General features: G+C 41.4%; 1 pseudogene; it reads right to left on the reverse strand.

Annotated features, from left to right (window-relative positions):
• The window catches only part of LOC141182692 (uncharacterized), a 43,423-nt pseudogene extending 32,998 nt beyond the window's left edge, over nt 1–10,425 (reverse strand).
• Between the last annotated feature and the right edge of the window lie 5,119 nt (nt 10,426–15,544).

The raw sequence follows: 15,544 nt of genomic DNA on the forward strand, positions 1-15,544 counted from the left end.
GATGAGGTCACAGGAGGGGAGGAGCCAGGGGTCACATGATCAGGGGCCTCAGTGGATGCAGGACTCTGCTGTGCTGGTTGTCATGGTGCTGGATGAGCTGAAGTTTATGTGTGGGGTCAGGAGGGGTTTACAGTGTGGATGTAGCAGAGCCGTGTGTGTACGACGCGTACGGAGCAGAGCCGCGTGTGTACGAGGTGTACGGAGCAGAGCCGCGTGTGTACGAGGTGTACGGAGCAGAGCCGCGTGTGTAAGAGGTGTACGGAGCAGAGCCGTGTGTGTACGAGGTGTACGGAGCAGAGTCGTGTGTGTACGAGGTGTACGGAGCAGAGCCGCGTGTGTACGAAGTGTACGGAGCGGAGCCGCGTGTGTACGAGGTGTACGGAGCAGAGCCGCGTGTGTACGAGGCGTACGGAGCAGAGCCGCGCGTGTACAAGGTGTGCGGAGCCATGTGTTTGAGGTGTATGGAGCGGAGCCGTGTGTACGGAGCGGAGCCGCGTGTGTACAAGGTGTGAGGAGCTGCCCACTTACTAAAGACTATGATACTTTTCCATCACTGTTAAAAATATAACGCTTACATTGGAGTAAGAGTACATTGAGGATAGGAAGGAAATCAATATTGAATTATGTGGATAAAACAAAAGCTTGTTTAAGGTTCATTCAAAAGTGGTTACAAAAATAAGGAAAAATAGTTCATAGCACACAAAAGAAGTATCTATAATATAACGGGGGATGCGTCCCTCTGTCTGAAGCCTCAATAGACTGCGCATGCGTGATGCACAGTCTGGCTCCAGACAGAAGCAGGCATCCAGCCGTTACAGGTAAGAGGAGTGTATGGCGCCGGAGATCGCGGTATGCGTAGACACTGAATGCATACCGCGATCTCCGGCGCCATACTTGCATACTTACCTGACCGGGAGGAGCATTGCCGCGGCGCCTCTCTTTGCCGAAGACCAGGGCAGGAGTGAGTTGTCGGATCGGCGTATGCGCATAGCGCTATCCGGCGCCATTTTACTGAAGACACATTTACAGTGTGTCTTCAGCAAAATGGCGCCGGATACTGCTGTGCTCCGGTGCCGCACTCCTCCCCCGGCCTCCGGCAGAACAGGACACAGCAGCGCTGGAGTACGGATAAGAAAGGTGAGTATAAGTGTTTATTTTTTTTGTATGTGTGTACAGTGTGAAAGTGATGAGGGGGCCACACATACCAGGATTGTGGGGTGAGGGAACCATGTATATACCAGGATTGTTAGGTGAGGGAACCATGCATATACCAGGATTGGGGGGTGAGGGGTACCACACATACCAGGATTGGGGGGATGAGGGGGTACCACACATACCAGGATTGGGGGGGATGAGGGGGTACCACACATACCAGGATTGGGGGGGATGAGGGGTACCACACATACCAGGATTGGGGGGGGTGAGGGGTACCACACATACCAGGATTGGGGTGGATGAGGGGTACCACACATACAAGGATTGGGGGGGGGTGAGGGGTACCACACATACCAGGATTGGGGGGATGAGGGGTACCACACATACCAGGATTGGGGGGGTGAGGAGTACCACACATACCAGGATTGGGGGATGAGGGGTGCCACGCATACCGGGGTTGGGGATGAGGGGTGCCACGCATACCGGGATTGGGGATGAGGGGTGCCACGCATACCGGGATTGGGGATGAGGGGTGCCACGCATACCGGGATTGGGGATGAGGGGTGCCACGCATACCAGGATGAGGGATACCATACATACCAGGATAGGGATGAAGGATGGGGTGCCATGCATACCAGGATAGGGATGAGGGATGGGGTACCATGCATACTGGGATTGGGGTTGAGGGGTCCCATGCATACCAGGATTGGGGGGTGAGGGGTGCCATGCATACCAGGATTGGGGGGTGAGGGGTGCCATGCATACCAGGATTGGGGTTGAGGAATATCATGCATACCAGGTTTCTGGGATGAGGCCATACATACCAGAATTGGGATGAGAGGTGCCATGCATACCAGGACAGGGATGAGGGGTGCCATGCATACCGGGATTGGGGATGAGGGGTGCCATGCATACCGGGATTGGGGTTGAGGGGTGCCATGCATACCGGGATTGGGGATGAGGGATGCCATGCATACAGGGATTGGGGATGAGGGGTGCCATGCATACCGGGATTGGAGATGAGGGGTACCATGCATACCGGGATTGGGGATGAGGGGTGCCATGCATACCAGGATTGGGGGTGAGGGGTGCCATGCATACCAGGATGGGGATGAGGGGTGCCATGCATACCAGGATAGGATGGTGGGGACAGGATGGGGGCAGCACAAATACCAGGAGGGGGGCAGCACATACCAGCATGGGAGACCATATACCAATAAAAATGCTCGCCACCTGGGCGTAGAATGGGTTCAATAGCTAGTTAGGTTATAAGAGAGAAAGCAACATTCATAAGTTCTTAAGTATATTGCATGAGATGGTCCGTGGTGGAGATTCTCAAGGTATGAGACATCTGCCCATTCATTTCTGGCTCTACTTATATACCATCTCAGATAACAACAAAGGTTTGCCATAAATCACACTTAATGAAAACAAAAGGGGGGTGGGCAGTACCCTGTGAAAATGAACAGGATGCTGTCCACGTGCAAGCTGAGCAAAAGAACTTGTTGAAAAGATTGGAGTACAACACAGAAAATTTACTTGCATATAAATAACAATGTTTTATTTTATAAAACACACAATGTAGATAGAATAAATACAAGGAGATAGTGCCGGATGGTGTAATACATCATGGTAGGAAAAGTATACAATTTATGAATTCATAATACTGAGAGACAGCCCAATTGCACAATGCCCTTACAGATCACACTAATAATCTTAAGTTATAAAACCACCGACATCAGGGTTATAGGCTAAAGTAAAAATGCGTGCAAAAGGTGCCCCAGAATATTAATTTGTTAATATGGTCCACCCTCCCCTACAGCCACCACAAGGATGACAGTGATGAAACACAATGAAGAAAAAGGGGGGGGGGGCCATCACCTATGGCTCATGCAGGCCCCCATGTCATAAACTTAGTGGTGGCATAAGGAGAGGTAACCTGGTGACCTACCTATGAAGCACCACTCATCAACGGAAGAGCATAGAAGTGAGGACAGGAATGCCATCTCGCCTCATAGACATACAATGGAGATTATTTTTCCAGTTTCATAACCCAATATCTTGACTTTCTGGTATATTATAAACTTCTACCATGTTAGAACAAAACTAGTAACTCATGGTATATGCCTTTTGACTACATGCACATTTACCTTGTGTTGGCATATTTAAACATATGGCTAGTGACGTTTAAAGGATCATTAGTTATCTCCAAATAACCCATATAGACCAGAGTCCTATAGGTTTGACGTACAGAACAGGTGTCTCTGCCAAGGTCCCAGAATAACTGCAATCTTTCTCTAGAATATTTGAAAGTAAGGCTCGAACCAGAACTTTAAAGCTTATGTATATACTTTTATCATTAGATATTAATATTTTACAGTCCCCCCTGATTATGATTTAAGACATATCATAATCAATCCTAAACTCATTCTCTCACCATTTGTATCACATTCATTCTTTATTCTGATAACCTTGTATCAACACCTGTATTGAATGTCATCTGAGTTCCCAAAAGCTTCTAAATTAAAAATAAAAATTCACTAAAAAAGGTTATATATATTTTTTTAACATTTCTCTTAAAATATTATCTTCCTTTTTCATTTCAGTCTTTATCTTTTTATATATTTTCTTAATTTTACACATAAAAATCTGATAAAAAATGCACAGCAAGATCAAAATAAATATGATTACAATTGGATAATACATTTCCTGCTGCCATTTTTGCTGAAGACTGTGACCAACTAGTTACTGATCTTCCTAGATTTTTCCACCAAGATGAGCCTGACATAGTTGTCCACTCATGTTCAATATCATTTAAATTGCCTTGTTCATGTCTGAATACAATTTCAGCTTCTTTTAATTGTTTTGTTAGCAAATTTAACAAACCTTTGTCTTTTTTATCTCATTTGTCCACATATCCCAAGGGAAATTATTTATTTGTGACAAACTGAACTGTATTGGAAGGTTTTCAGATTTCTTGTCCCTATTGATGTAATATTAATACTTCCTTCCTTCTTGTAGATATTTTTCACATTTCCCTCCATACAATATAAACCTATTGTCAGACTTTCAGCATGTACACAAGATGAGAAGAATGCAGAAACAACTTCTTTTTCAGACATAACTTGGAAACAAATTTTTGTTCGAGCTTATTGGGGTCAACAAGTGATGTATCGTGTGCACATTCTCAACTCTGGCATGACATGAGGTATGATTATGGAAACACGAGTTATAAATGACTTTATCCTGTCCAGGTAGACACATTACCTTAGAAATAAAATGTAAGCATGACGATATGTCTAATTGTTCATTGTTTGTACCATCAAATGCTAAATCTGTGTACTGTAATAGATAATATAGTAATTGTGTATTACTAACAGGAATGCCCAGAACAGTTAGGGGAACCATGGTTTCTTCTCTTCCTGATATTGGGATTAGCCATGTTCCTACACAAATGTTCGGTTCACATCCTAACCACTTATTTACCCACAAATCTGTGTGATTTAACGCAAAATTATATTCTGTAGGCAAATTTCTCATTATTCCTAAAGGAGTAATTCCACTTTGCAATGCCTGTGCAATCATTTTCAGATTGGTGGAATATTCAATCTAAACTTCTAGACATGCTCTGGCCACTTGGGATTCCTGTTCACTTTCTATTAAAGCTAAAGTAGCATCTTGTAGATGTGACACTGAAGATCCCAACACAGCAGCAGTGTTCAAAACCATCTTCTCAAGGAGTTGATGCAAACTTTTCAAAATTTTTACCCCTTTGCCTCCAATATACCCAATATTTTCTAAATCTGATTTAAGTGTATGTATGTCCATAATGTTAAACTCACCACTGTTCCTAATCCCCCCAAATTACCTTCTAATAGCCCCCTCTTACTTCTAACCTGTGTTGATGTTCTTTTCCCAAACCATTGTTCTATTCCCATCTCCATGTTGATGAGATGTGATTGACATTGGGGATATCTGGGTGAGATTTTCCAACTAGACATGTTAAAAGTCCAGACCATAGTCATCAACACTCCATCTCTTAATAGAGGTTTAGATTGGAATTGATTGATTTGGAAAGGAGTAGATGGTTGAAGCCTTGTCTGTGTACATACATTATCTAATCCTGACAAAAAATTTACATCTTTACATTGTTTGTAATTATTTTTAGTTAAAACACAACATTAATAAAGTCCAGAATCTTTAAGAGATGGATTATCTAGAGAAAAAAAAAAATTCTTATCCAACCATCTCATATTCCCGTATTGACTTCTATGTATAACATTTGTTGGACCATTTGAAAAACTTCCCAAAAATAATTTGTTTCTGGTCCATGTTAACACTCGGGAGGTAACGCTAACCTTGTGTTGCATTTTAATAAAAGAGGAGACATATTTTCATGACTATGTATTGCTTGTGGTGCAACCCTTACTTCTGGAGCGATAGTATTTGTTACTGTAAAAACTACATATACCTGTACTTGTACTGATTCTCTGGTTCTCTGGAAGTTCCATGTTTTTACCCAATCTTCATCTCCTTCTGTAATAGAAAGTAATGAAGGATCCAAAATTTTCCCAAAAAGTTGTGTCTTTAACACAATCTCTGTTTCGGATGTTCTAACTGTCCCTTTTGCGAGCATATCATTAGTAATATCACCCGACCACACAGCTTTCTCTTCACCTCTTATCCCTATATTCCAGTATAACACATCTGTAGGATTGCATTCCCATGTGCCTGTCTTATTATTATGTATATAATCTCCTTGTAACTGTGTAAATGTAGACTTAGGTCCTATGGCAGCATGTAATATTAAGTGTCGTGTATAAAGTGTAGCTCAATACAGCATTTTACACCATAACCCATGCAAATGTTTCCAGTAATATCTACTGAATCGTCCGGTATGTCTTCATCTATTTGATTTTGTATACTTGATCCTCTTGGTTTCCGTGAATGTAAAGTTCCTTTGATATGTCCATTCACTTCACTAGTATTTGTTCCATGATATAAAATGTCTTCTGCGTAGAACACAATTGAAATAGTACAAAGTAGCTGAAATTTGGTTCCCATCAGATAGTAGCTTTTCCTGGGAAACTTTTTCTTTTCTTGAAGGATTGGTGTTGAATCCCTTCCATCAAGGACATGGTATTCCGCATTCCAGCTCTTATTGGAATCCATTTCTTCCTGAAAGAAATGCAGTATCATTATTTTGCAATATACAATTTGCATTGATCAACATGTACCCACAATTTTTGTTGTCTGCTGGTATTTTTAACCACGTTGGATGCTGGTTGCACTAGGATCATAACTTGTCCCATGGTGTCGATTATTTCAAAGGGACCTTCCCAGTTACTTTCTCAAGGTCCACTCTTCCTGAAAGTTTTTATCATGACTAGAGCCCCTTTTTTGAATTTGGATTCATATGGTGGCTCCATCCTCTGCATTCTTGATGCAGCATGTGGAAGAATGGTTTTCAAGTTTTCCTGCAACAATTGCAACCATTTGGACCTTGCAGCAGCATCTTTTTGAGGTGTGGACAAAAATGGTTCATGTGGGAAAATCAATGGCATTTTCCTTCCTGTCATTAGTTCAAAAGGAGTAAACTGACTTGTGGAGGAAGTTGTTCCTCTAACACTCAACAGTACAAAAGGTACTGCATCCACCCAAGTATTACCTTTGTCCAATAACATTTTGGCAAATCTGGATTTTTTGTCCTATTCATCCTTTCTACAATACCAGCAGACTGTAGATGGTAAGGTACATGAAACTGTTGTTGTACCCCTAGAATAGTACAAGCTGCTCGCATGATCTTTCCTGTGAAGTGACTTCCTCGATCAGAGGTAATCATTCTTGGGATCCCCCAAGTACAAAAGACATGATTAACTAATGCTCTAGCTGTAGACAAAGCATCATCTTTCCTGACAGGTAAAATTTTAAGCCATTTAGAAAAAACATCTACTACCACGAATGCATACCTGAGACCATTTTTACCTGATGGTAATGGACCAAGGTAGTCGATTTGTAATGCAGACCATGGACCATCTGCAGGTGCGGTTCGCAGTAGTGGTGGTTTCTGTCCTTTTGGTCTTGGATTAATTTGGGCACAAATGAGACATGATTGAACAATACTTTACACAGTCTCTTCCATCTTTTCTCAGTAAAATTTCTCTTTGAGAATGCCTAACAATTTCTGTTGACCCAAATGACCCAAGCTTTCATGATTATATCTCATGAACTCATCCTGTAAATGTTTTGGTACAACAGGACGCAAGTCCCTGTTTAAGTCATGACACAAAACCCCATTTTCACAAACAAAGGGAGGTTTTGGATCAACCCGGGAAGCAACAAGAGTTGAATCTTTTTCTTGTTCTTCCGCAAAAGAAGGGATATGCGTGTCTGTTCTTTGAACTGCTGAAACCTCGAGATGTTCAGGCTCAAACACTTCTTCTGTCAGGGCTGCCTCTTTGGCTAACATATCTGCGGTTGCATTTCCGACAGATAATTCATCATCAGACTTTTTATGGGCAGGAACTTTGACAATAACAAAACCATTAGGGTTTTTTGAAGCTATCTCAAAAATTGTTTTCAGTGTGTCACTATGTACAAGAGTCTTGTTAGAAGAATCTACATAGCCTCTTTTTTCCCAAACTGGCAGGTAATCTGTCAATGATCTCACAACATAGGAGCTATCACTGTAGATTACAATGGGACACTGATCCTCAGCCTCATTCAGCTGTAGCACCATTCTTACCGCTTCTAGCTCTGCTCTCTGGGCTGAAAAATGATTCAGTAACTTGTGTTTTACCACCTGTCCTCTTGTGGGATAAAAAATGGCATATCCTGTATAATAGTGCCCATCTGAATAGAATCTGGACCCATCTACAAAGACTGCTTCATCAGTTACCTCTGCCTTCCGTCTGAAAAGTGATGGAATAGGACTGGAGACAATCATGAGTTTGCCCTTCATATTGCATCAACTGAGGAAGAACTTTGGCTTTATAATCTACATCAATTTGATTGGGAGACAGTGACAGAAACCAATGGGCAAATCTCTGATGTGACACATCTGGGATATTTTTCTCAATGAGAAGTTTTAGTGTAGAATGAGGAGTTTGCAGAATGATTTTGTTGAAACCAACAATGTGTTCAGTTGCTTTGACTGCAAAGTAGACACCTACCAAGTGTCTCGCACAAGTTTCAAAACCTCTTTCAATAGGTGAGAGAAGCTTAGAAAAATAGCCCAAAATTCTCCACTCTTCTCCCTGCAATTGTAACAGAACAGCAGACACCACTGTCTCTGATGGGTGAACTTGTAGAGCAAATGGAGCTGAAGGATCTACTGTGGACAAAGCAGGTGCATTCTGTAAATTCATTTTCATTTGTTCAAATGAGGTTTGTTGTTCAACACCCCAAGGACCAAAATAATCATTATTTTCACTTTTCAAAAGATCGTACAAAGGCCTGGCCTTTTCAGCAAAATTCTCAATGAAATCCCTAGAATAGTTTACAAGACCCAAAAAATGTCACAATGCCTTGTGTGTGGTTGGGATTGGGAGAGAAGCGATCGCCTCTATTCTTTCCTGCAATGGCGGTCTTTTTCCAGGATTCAACAACACTCCCAGAAACCCGACATCGGTCTGCATCAATTTGACCTTTTTAGTGTTAAATTTCAACCCTGCGTCATACAACAGTTCAAACAATTCTGCCAAAAGAGAAACATGTGACTCCTTATCCTCAGTAGACAACAGAATATCATCCACATATAGCAGTATGCAATCAGGCCTAGAAAATCTGGATAATACCTTTACCAACGCCTGATGAAAAACACTAGGTGACAAATGTGCTCCTTGATGTAACCTGCAAAACAAATATTGCTCATCCAAGAAAGTAAATGCAAACTTGTACTGACAGCTCTTTTCAAGAGGTATACTGAAAAAAACATTAATGATGTCTAGTACAGAGAAATATTTTGCCTTTGCATTTAGCCTTGCCATCATGTCATGAGTATCTGCAACAATGGGAGCAACATTGGGAGTATGTTTATTAAACATCCGCAAATCCAATATCATTCGATATGTACCATCAGATTTCAATACACACCATAAAGGATTGTTACTTACAGAGTTAGCCTTACGTATGACACCTTGAGCTAGCAATTCCTGTATGATCTTATACATAGAACCAATTGAATCTGGAGGCAATTTATACTGACGCTGTGGAGGAGGTTCACGTCCTCCTACATTCACAACAAAATCCTTCATTGTACCCACCTCATTTCTAAATTGAGCCCAAAGAGAAGGGAAACATTGTACAATTTCAGTCAGTACTTCATCACCACCAGTTTCAGGCCACAAATGATATGATGACACAACATCATTCAAGCAAATACTTCCAACATGGCTATATTCACTAGGGTCAATGACTACAGGTTTACATCCATTAGAATCTTTCCAGATCACTTGATTCCCTAGATCAATTACCCATCCGAATTTCTGCATAAAATCATGCCAAGTATATTCTCAGAATCACGACAATACCAAATGTCAATTCCTGTTTTGAAAGAACCTGGTATTTCCAACATAATATTGGGAACGAGCTTTGCTTTTGTTTTTCCTTTTCCGCTGAATCCGATAATATTACAACTTGGAGATTCTGGTTTTACCATCAAATTAAGGTTAGTAACACTTAATTGTGCCCCTGTATCAATAAAAAACATAGACCTTTGTTCTGCAAAAATCACATTAAGAAATGGTCTTCCACAGTCATCCAATGTAACTCGAGTCAAAAATTCCAATGAAAGGGGTGTAGGAGCATTCTTTGCTAGTCAGAGAGATGGAGATGGGAGCAGACCAGTGTCCTTTTTAAACGCACTGTCCCTGGAATCTGACTCCTTCACTGTCATCTCTCTGATCTGTCTGATTAATGGAGCTTATTGTGAGGGGATGTGGGAGAATGGAAAGGAGGGGCGGAAGGTTTGATGGATGATTTTGGTAAGAGTCTGTTTTCCCTTCCAAGCTTACCTGTTCCCGGTGTACCTACCTCTGATTCTGCTCTCAAAAATTTCCTTCACTGCCGCTTCAAGTGTCCAGGTATACCACAAAAATAACAATTAATATTGCTCCTCTGTGTGATATTTTTACCTATATGTTCAGTGTAATCTCTGTTCCTAGATGTTAATGTGGGTTTAGGGTTTGGTTGAGTTTTCTTTGATGTCAGTTGTCTATCTTTTTCCTCATGAACTACAGCTATTTTTGCCTTCACCTCGTTCTGCTTCATGGATCTCCTAATTTTGTCGATAAAAGTCGTTGCCTCCTGCAATGATGTCAGAGCACTCGCCAATTGCACTGAAACAGGATCTAGGTACTTGAATATTGTTACATACAATTTGATCATCGCTGTTGGTTCCTCATTAGGCCCAACAGGCATCACCATTCTATAGGCCTGTTCAAATTTGACCAAAAAAGCAAACGGGTCATCATGGATACTCGCACTCAATTGATGCAAAATGTCAAGAGAGGGCGAGTCTCCTGTGCTACATAATAGCAATTGTCTAAGTCTGTCTTCTTTTGTACTATGTGTCAGTTCATTATCATCATTTAGTCTGGGTGTGGTCTGTAATGTTTTTGCCATATGTGAGGGTAACAAAACTCTGAATGTCTTGTTTTTTAGTTTATTATTAAGATTGAATTCATCTGTATTGGATTAAAAAATATCTGCATTATCAAAATTATCCATCTTCTCATTGTACTTTGGAAAGTCTTTTACAATTTTCATTAATTGATCGTGTATTTTAAGACTGATTCGTGCTCCTCTGTCATGTAATTTTTTCCTTTCTAATTCATTTCCCTGTAAAGCTTCTACTGAAACATCTGGATCTTGTGTGTCTGGTACAAATGATGTGGAGGCACTATCTTCACTTTTACTATTTAATCTTGTATGAACAGAAACCTTTTTTGTGTCTTGGTGTAATTTGGACAATAACTCTGTCCGAGTATCAATTTGATCCAATTGTTCAATATGTTCTGCCAAAATCAAACAATTAGGATAATCAAAGTAATCCCCGTCAGCGTCTTGTGTCTCAGTATGACTGGTCTCCTGTGTGTCCACCTGTTTGTCAGTATGACTGATGTCCTGTGTGATAATCCATGCTTTCTATGTGTCAGTTTTTTCAAAGACTAATTTAGGCTATGTGCCCACGATGCAGAAATGCTCCAGGTTTTTTCCTGAGCGTTTCTGCATCTCCCTGGCAGAAAAAACACATGCGGATTGTACATGCGGATTGTACATGTGTTTTTCCTGCCAGGGACAAGCGGATGTGAAGCGTTCTTCACTTGCATTTCCGCATGCGTGTTGAAAAGCACTTTCCAAGCAATTTTAGCATCACTTGGAAAGTGCTTGTCAACTTGCTCACACCTATATAAACCCATGCAACCGGCATGGATTTATATAGTGTGACCTTAAAGAATGGTTAAAAAAAAAAATAAAAAATCTATACTTACCTTCCGATGGCCCCCGGGATCTTGTTTCGCTCGGTCCTGGCTGCCGGCAGATCGCGGTACACTGCACTGAAGGACCTGCCGTCACATGACTATGACGTCAGCGCAGGTCCTCCAGTCCACCGCGATCTGCCAGCATGGGAGGACGAGCGCAGCAGGGGCTGTCAGAAGGTAAATATAACATTTATTTTTTATTTTATTCCTTTTTTTACAGGTTCTATGGTACCCGGGTCCGGAGGAGAGTTTCCTGTCCTCCACACCCGGGTACCATCCGCACATTGAAACGCGTGGAATGCGCATCTACATATGCAGTGATGCGTTATCCATGCGTTTCAATGCAAGTCAATCGCGGCGAAAACGCAGCGCTTCTGCAAAATAATTGGTAGTGCTGCGTTTTTTTCCACAATGATAACCCGCAGCGGAAATTTCCGCAGCATGTGCACGGCACATGCGGATTATCATTGGGGAACATGGCAGGCCTTCTACCAAGCGTTTTTTAAGCATTTCTGCAGTGTTTTTGTCGCTGTGGAAACCCTTAAAAAATACATCGTGGGCACACAGCCTTATTGTACACACAGACCATATGCATCACATTTTGAAGCTTTCTCTGTAACTTTTTTTTACAGAGAGAAACCTTTTATCAATACTAAGATTCTCTACTTCACACTGGCTATACAAATAGACCATAATTGTGCATCTGTATGACTATGAACAAACTTAAACTGTATGTTACTTTTCTTAGAATAGTCATGAATAACATCCATTTCTCACCTATGGAATGGCTTTTCCTCTCCTGGATTGATTCAACCGTCAATGGATGGTCCTTTGTGGCTTTTCTGTGTTCCGCAAACCTCCACGTGGTTGTATGCTTTGGAGACCAACTCCTCACCGTCCTGTAGATTCCATCTGATCCTTGTGAATATGTGGAATTCCTGAGACTTGGACAACAGGTTTGTTTTTTTTGCCTGACCCCGCTCTGTCCACTTCTATGGAAGCAGTGGTGTAATGCCTGACCCCGTTCTGTTCAATTCTATGGAAGCAGTGGTGTAATGTCTGACCTCGCTCCATCCACTTCTATGGGAGCAGTGGTGTAATGCGTGAACCCGCTCCGTCCACTTCTATGGTAGCAGTGGTGTCATGAGTGACCCTGCTCCGTCCACTTCTATGGTAGCAGTGCTGTCATCAGTGACCCTGCTCCGTCCACTTCTATGGTAGCAGTGATGTCATGTGTGACCCCGCTCCGTCCACTTCTATTTGAGCAGTGATGTCATGTGTGACCCCTCTCCATCCACTTCTACGGGAGCAGTGGTGTAAGGTGTGACCCTGCTCCATACATTAGAAACTGTGTATGTAATCCCATCCTGTATGATACACTCTGCTGAGCTCAATATTTAATCCCATAATGTGATACACTACACTTAGTCCTGTATCTAATCACAGCATGTGTTACTCTAAGCGTATATAATCGTGCATGTGATACAGTTCACATATCTAACCCCAGTTTATGATACAGCGAGCAGCACCATCTATCAGGATCAGCTCTGCCGGCCGTCCTCAGTGACACTGCACTTGTCAGTATCGCTGGCGGTCAAAATGTGCGATACTCCCCAGACCGGTGTATCTAATCCCGTCATAGTGTGCGATATTCCCCGAACCGATGTATCTAATCCCGTCATCGTGTGCGATACGCTCCGGACTGGTGTATCTAATCCCATCATGTGATACACTACACATATCTAGATATAGGGCTCAATGTAGTGTATCATGTGCTGTGAATAATCCCAGTGTGTGTAACACGCCACGTATTGTTATGGTAAATATTTATACTTTGCTTTGATTATTATTTTAGACAATTAAATCTACCTATATATTTTTGATAATTTAATATTAGTCTTATAAGTGTTACTCATAAAAGCGATAACACGGCATTGTATGAAATATAGTGCTGTCTTCGAGATAAGCTTTCCTTAGTTTTTAAAAGTATAGTAAATTGGACAGAGCTGCTTTCAAGGACGACTGTTTCCAATTAAAATACTTTCTTTCTTAGGCAATGTTAGCCACCCCTTTCTTCTGGGGGTGTAATAAAGTACTTGCTGCTTGGGTTCTGACTGCAGACAAGAATTGTACACTCAGACACTGGCTGTGTGTTATTTTCTTTCTCCGATGCATCGTGTTTATTTATTTAATTTGAACCAAAAATGGCAGAAGATAATTATCTCAATCCAAATTTTTGGAAGGGCTACCAGGACAGTATCTAACCCCAGCTTATGATACAGAGAGCAGCACTAACAGAATCGGCGCTGCCGGCCGTCCTCGGTGACACTGTACTTGTCAATATCACTGGCAGTCACCAACAAAATGGCTCCACACTGTGATCCTAAGCTTCATCCTCTCTTATCCTGTTACAAACACCCAGAAAGGGAGGAGAGGAGCGACATCACACACAGGAGAGCAGACCCAGCCCACATTTACTGCAGTCGTAATGTGAGATAGTTGTACACTAGGTTTTCATGGCAAATTTCCGCAGCTGCTCCCCTTAGTGTTTAAAAGTGGAAATACCAAACCTTGTTAAATTATTTTTCATATTTAATTTCATTAAAAACAAATGATATTTAAAAAAAATCAAAACATTAATACTTTACATTTTTTTAATTGTTTACATTTTTTTATGGCACCTTCCCTTTAATCATCTAATTACTGTAGTTACTATTGACAGCAGCATCTAAGGAGTTAAACGGTCATGGTCGGTTCCAACACGGATTGTGGCCAATGCAGCAAGTTGTCAGCTATAGTGTACAGCTGGATTGTCACCTGTCGGAGGACGCTAGTCTCTTATATCTCAGGTCAGTAAAGACGAAATGGTGGTCATTAAGGGGTTAATTATGTTTTTGTACAATTTGTCAATAACATATATAGTTTCTCCCAATCTGAGTTATTTTTGATGGTCAACAAAATTGATTTTCCAGTAATTAATTTTTCACACTCTTGGTATGAGAATGACTTCTCCCGCTGTGGGATTTTTGACGTTTAAAGGGGTTGTCCAAGTAGTGGACAAACATTCCACATGTTTGATCCTGTTAAAATAAAAACAATTATTGACAGGAGAATTTCACTTTTTACCAAGTGAGATAGGAGATCATCCTGAAGTCCGCAGTAAAAATCTATTTTGTTTATTAACAAGGAGACAAGTGAGATACTCAGCAGGCCGTCTGACGCTAATTCATTCCGATCAAGCTTATACAGGCAATGCAAAATATACACAATCAGATATGACAGGCAGCTAAAACCAATACTCGCTGCCGACTATAGATAATATTCTAAGCATACTGTGTTTCAAAAGATACGGTTACAGCTTCTACACATACAGTGGTGTGAAAATGTTTGCCCCTTCCTGATTTCTTATTCTTTTGCATGTTTGTCAAACTTTAATGTTTCAGATCACCAAACAAATTTAAATATTACACAAAGAAAACACAAGTAACCACAAAATGCAGTTTTTAAATGAAGGTCTTTATTATTTAGGGGAAAAAAAATCCAAACTTACAGGGCCCTGTGTGTAAAAGTGATTGCCCCCTAAACCTAATAACTGGTTGGGCCACCCTTCGCAGCAACAACTGCAATCAAGCGTTTGCAGTTTGGCAATGAGTCTTTTACAATGCTCTAGGGGAATTTTGGCCACTCATCTTTGCTAAATTTTTGTAATTCAGCCACATTGGAGGGTTTCTGAGCATGAACCGCCTATTTAAGGTCATGCCACAGCATCTCAATCAGATTAAAGTCAGGACTTTGACTAGGCCACTCCAAAGTCTTAATTTTGTTTTTCTTAAGCCATTCAGAGGTAGGTGGATTTGCTGGTGTGTTTTGGATCATTGTCCTGATGCATAACCCAAATGTGCTTC

Source organism: Phyllobates terribilis, unplaced genomic scaffold (assembly GCF_046119375.1).
Source record: "Phyllobates terribilis strain yellow unplaced genomic scaffold, ASM4611937v1 Scaffold_35__1_contigs__length_13245226, whole genome shotgun sequence".
NCBI classification, from domain to species: domain Eukaryota; kingdom Metazoa; phylum Chordata; class Amphibia; order Anura; family Dendrobatidae; genus Phyllobates; species Phyllobates terribilis.